Below are 5,977 nucleotides of genomic sequence, written 5' to 3'. Positions count from 1 at the left end.
CCTAATTAATGCTGTTCAGTTGCTTTGACAATCTGTATTGTTAAAAGCGCTATATAAATAAAGGTGACTTGACTTGACTTGTTAAAAACAGGTGCGTGCAAGAAAACTTGTCTGGAGTTCTACATTATCAACCCATACACGTTCAGTGACTGCGAGCTGCATTGCACGTATGTATGGATGTAATGTTGGCTATCATTAAAAGTATATGAATGGCAGCAATACCGGCGTATTTAAGAAGAATAGTGTAAGCAGCGCACTACACACCCACATGAAAACAGCGGTGCAACTGGTGTTTATCATAGCAAAGGCAACTTATCATATGAATTCCATGAGCAGAGGAGAGCGCCGGAGTTTATGCAGTTAGAAGAAATCTCTAGCATGAATTCTGATCATGGCTTGTCTTGAAAAACGAAGACAGTTTGACGTTCGTCGTAGGATAACTAAACTTTAGCTAACACACATGCTAGCTCTTATGAGTCATGGATGTTAGCAAGACAAATTAACTATTTTTGTGTTTTGGCTAATTAGCTGTAAATTCGAGGCGCAAGTAGCTTAGTCTTTTGTTCATCTCCACTCACCTCCACACCAAGACAAACACAACTGGAAAGGGCTTCACTTCTCTGCCTGTCTGTGATGTGATGTAATGAGTGCTACAGTCTATGGTGCTACACTACTGTGCTGCGCGGTGACACGGAGGGAGAAAGGCATCGGAACTCGACAGAGTCTTAATAAAACCCATTGTTTATTCGCATAGACGGTAAAAAAAAAAAAAAAAAAAAAAACTCCCCAGAAAAAAGGGCACTTTCAAGGAAGAAAAAGAGCAGGTGCTCAAGCCCCCTTTTATGTCTATGTGTGCACATGCCTGTATATAGGCTATATATATATATATATATATACACACACAGTGTATATATAGAGAGTTTATTGAGTAAAAAAATGCTGCATATATTTCAAACAACCATTTCTTTATTTATCCTTGCATTGTAGACAAGCAGAGACAAACCATCATCAAAATGTGTGCAGTACTTTATTCAAACTTTAGTTTAGTTACAAGCTCTTTTAAATACTTCTCATTGGTTCAATATTTGCAAAACCCACACACAAATGTAAAGGGTAACCAACTTAATTTTGGCCACCTCAGAAATGGGTCAAACAATAGATATTACCTAAGAAGTTAAAGAAAATATGCTAGAAATCCATGCTCTTTCAGGCTATGTCTGAAGTGCACGTGCATTATACACCTGCTGTCATCTGTGTCATCTGTAATATTACAGTTTTTCTCGATTGCTGAAACACATTTCTTGAAATTATGACTCCTTTTCTCAAAACTCTAAACACAAATCCATGACTTCTCACCCAATTCCCCATACTTCCTATTTTCAGGTCAAAATGAAGCTCTCCACTCAAAACCATTCAATCTTGCTGAAAAAACAAACTTTGCCCTCAGACATGACACACAAGCCCTCAGAAATACACAAATTTCAACACAGTCTTACACACTAGTGAGATCAGTTCATAACACTGTTGCAAAAACCTTCTTTTGGCAATCAGATATCATTTTACAGCTCAATGTCTCTTACAGTATACAACATAAATAGGGCAGATACAGTGAAATTCAACAAGCTTTAAGAAAAGAATATTTTGATTACTCTGCTGTAAAGAGATCTTACAGTACAGTTGATGAAAAGCACTAGAAAGGAAAAGGTCAAATACCAAAGAATTGCATATGAACACACAACAGAATATAGAGTCATCTCTCAGTTCTGCAAAAATACAGTACATGTAAGAAGTACTTGGCTACAAATCAGTTCAACAGTTATGAGTTTGAGGGTGTACAACTTGTGCAAAGTATTTACTGTACGTAGAAAAAGTAAAAGTTCTCTCATTTGAAGTACTGCTACTATTCGGTCATTATATTTTATCTGTAAGTAGTATTGAAACCCTGTAGATGAGCCTGTTGGCCAGCTGTCCTCATGCACAAGAACATGGTTAACTATAGTGCTGTCTACTTTATCAGGAATAAATGTCCTTTGACCCCGTCTCCTTCATTTTTCTTTTCCCCTCCTCTTCCTCTTTGCTCCCACTAGTAGGATTCATTTTCCAAATCACACAATCACCTGTGCTCCTTTTTATAAGCTCTCCACTCAAAACCATTCAATCTTGCTGAAAAAACAAACTTTGCCCTCAGACATGACACACAAGCCCTCAGAAATACACAAATTTCAACACAGTCTTACACACTAGTGAGATCAGTTCATAACACTGTTGCAAAAACCTTCTTTTGGCAATCAGATATCATTTTACAGCTCAATGTCTCTTACAGTATACAACATAAATAGGGCAGATACAGTGAAATTCAACAAGCTTTAAGAAAAGAATATTTTGATTACTCTGCTGTAAAGAGATCTTACAGTACAGTAGATGAAAAGCACTAGAAAAGTAAAGGTCAAACTCCAAAGAATTGCATATGAACACACAACAGAATATAGAGTCATCTCTCAGTTCTGCAAAAATACAGTACATGTAAGAAGTACTTGGCTACAAATCAGTTCAACAGTTATGAGTTTGAGGGTGTACAACTTGTGCAAAGTATTTACTGTACGTAGAAAAAGTAAAAGTTCTCTCATTTGAAGTACTGCTACTATTCGGTCATTATATTTTATCTGTAAGTAGTATTGAAACCCTGTAGATGAGCCTGTTGGCCAGCTGTCCTCATGCACAAGAACATGGTTAACTATAGTGCTGTCTACTTTATCAGGAATAAATGTCCTTTGACCCCGTCTCCTTCATTTTTCTTTTCCCCTCCTCTTCCTCTTTGCTCCCACTAGTAGGATTCATTTTCCAAATCACACAATCACCTGTGCTCCTTTTTATATCATCCTGAGATTCTGACTGGTGTGTCATCAGTTTTGCTAATTAATGTTCACACATGGATAAATGTGTGCTATTTTAGTTCATATTGTGATTCTTGAGGTAATTGTATTGTGTGTTTGTGTTTTCTGAATGAGAAAACCTGTGCAAAATGAGGGAACTTGTGTAGATTTTTGCAGAAAACACTGAGCAAACTGTGAAAACAGGTAAAACGTGTTAAATGTTTTGAGAAATGTCTTGGTTTCAAAAACTGAATGAATGGTTTGGAAAATTGGGCCAAATGAATCAGTTATGTGTTAGCAATCAAGAAAAATTAATCAAACAACACAATAAAAGAGGGAATCACTCACTGCTGTTGACTGAACCATTTTTTCAGCTTTAACAAAAAATAGTTTGTAATGAATATATTCAATGAAGACTATGCAGTGATTATTTTTGCATTTGATTATCCAATTTGTTTTTCTTGAATTTTTTGTTGTCCCGGATTTACTTCAGATATTACACAATAGCCCACGAAGACATGAATGAGATTTTCTACTGATTTTATAAATCAATGACATTTTCTACTTATTTTCCTATTACTAATAAAGTTATACAAATAATTTCAGTGAACTGACTTAATTGTAATTGTTGTTACAGTCATGCTCTTGTAGTTCCCCTCATTCATTTAAGTGTTTTTATGCTTTTTAGACATGCTTATCATAATAAATAGACCTATTTTACAAAACTTGGTAAAAATTTCCCCATGTTTCATATATCTCTGAAAATAGGAGAATCTCAGCTTTAATGTGGTATGTGGCACACAGTCAGGATAATTATTGGTTCAAATGTGTTGCAGTTTTAAAAAGCTTGTCTTTACATTGAATCCAATGATATTCCATTTCATGATATCATGAATCATGATATTCCATTTCAAAGGCTATACATTCATTGTAGTTCAGACAATGTTACACTTACAATGTTATATGTAACATGGTATCCAGGTAAAATTTATTATATGTGTTGTACGGTCTGTTTAATCTACCTAGAATTTAATTTACAATCAGCATCATCTGAATTATTTAGCAAAATTTCCATGATTAGTTCACCTTGCTAACTGTGGTCGTAATTCATTCTGGCAGTTTTCTTCATTTTCACTTTTTGTGGAATCAAATATTCACAGTTCAAGTTACCGTCTCTTATTTAAATGGAGCCGCACACATTCCTGTCATATAATCAGACATTCTTTCACTTTAGCCATGACAACTTCTTGTTTATTTTAGATGTATTTTTGTTCAGATGCATTTATGCTCCACATGTCTATAAGTATGTGGATGTTATTTATAAGCATTGTTGAACCTACTCCTTAACAATTCTGGTAATAATTTACCAGAATCAATTTGTTCAATTTCTTCATTTCAGTTACAGTTTTTTTTCAATTGCTAACAAGCGTTTACCAATACTTAAAGTACTTTTTCTAAACTCTTAACACAGCAACACACCAACATCACACAATTAGCTAAATAGTTAATTTTCTGGCCAAAACCACATGTTAAATAAAAAAAAAATGGTTAAATAAATACAAACTCTACATTTCAAAATGCTGAATACCCTTTTCTACATATACGAACTCTATCAAAACACAGCAAACCAGATTCAAAATAGAGTCATTCAGTCAAAACATTTGCACTAGTTTTCTATCCAACAGGAACATAGTCACTCATAGCACAGTGACTGTCAACATTCTAACAATTAATGGCTCTACAAAAACTGCATTACTTGTCATCCCAAACATCATATTTTCAGGTCAAAATGAAGCTCTACACTCAAAACCATTCACTCTTGCTGAAAAACCAAACTTTTCCCTCAGACATCACACACAAGCTTTCAAAAACACACACACACTACAACATAGTATTACACACTGGTGCAATAAATTCAAAACAATATATCCAAAACTGGTAAGTTATGTTGCTTGTGGCTCTCCCCCTCAAAAACCTTTTCACATGAACACAAAAGACAGAACCAATGTATACATTGGCACATTTGTATTAATTCATGTACTACACAGCACAACTGTAAAAAAAAAAACAAAAAAACAAAACAAATTCCGCCTCAGCATAAAAACTGCATTACTTGTCATGTCTCAGTTCGACCTGTATAGAACATACAATATGAGATCCATTTAAAAAAATATAATAATAATAATAATAATAATAATTCAGTCAGGTGAACTCTACTTTTTTGTGTGTGTAAATGTGTGGATTCATTTTAGATCGTATGTGTACAGCATAGTGAAGGAGTCATCAGTACTTTATGGAATGTAAAAGAAAAATGACAGAATTGCTGCAGTAAAGGCTTTATTGGCTAAATGAAATTTCTGTGTGAAAAAAAAACATACAGCCCTTTGCCTTTTGCCCCCTACCTCTCCTTCTCCTTTGTCAGAAAGTCAGAAAGAGCTTTATTACCAATTCAGAGAGTGCCTTTTTATTGTGCATTGCCATGTAATGGAAAGACTTGAAATTATTAATTAAGATTTGAATTAGCTATTTCTCAATTATCAGTAATTAAAATAATTCTTATCAGCTCTTTTGTTGCAGAAGTAGAGGCTTTACACTATATTTAAAGTTTGGAACATTAGGTCTTCAATTCTTTAATGCTGTGTTTAAGCATTTGTAAAAGATAAGAAAGATCCATGATTTTGGTATGGGGTAAGCTTGTGTGAAAATAAAATTGGTCCCACTTTATATTGTGTCCCTAATACCTGTGTACTTACATAGTAACTAGATGTGTCTGTGGTAGTCTCTTGATTTCTGATTTGGTAGCTGAACCAAACCAGACAGTCCTGGTCCAACTACTCCTCTCCCTCATCCAGACATTTTCTTTCTTTTTCTGATTCTCTGTGTTGTTCTGTATTGTTTTGAACAAAACCAATCCAGAGAGTGTCTTTTTATTGTGCATAGCCATGTAATGGAAAGACTTGAAATTATTAATTAAGATTTTAATGAGCTATTTCTCAATTATCAGTAATTAAAATAATTCTTATCAGCTCTTTTGTTGCAGAAGTAGAGGCTTTACACTATATTTAAAGTTTGGAACATTAGGTCTTCATTTCTGTCATGCTGTG

This window comes from Sinocyclocheilus anshuiensis, unplaced genomic scaffold, assembly GCF_001515605.1.
Source record: "Sinocyclocheilus anshuiensis isolate Anshui unplaced genomic scaffold, SAMN03320099.WGS_v1.1 scaffold1983, whole genome shotgun sequence".
NCBI classification, from domain to species: domain Eukaryota; kingdom Metazoa; phylum Chordata; class Actinopteri; order Cypriniformes; family Cyprinidae; genus Sinocyclocheilus; species Sinocyclocheilus anshuiensis.
This window is presented reverse-complemented; position numbering follows the sequence as displayed.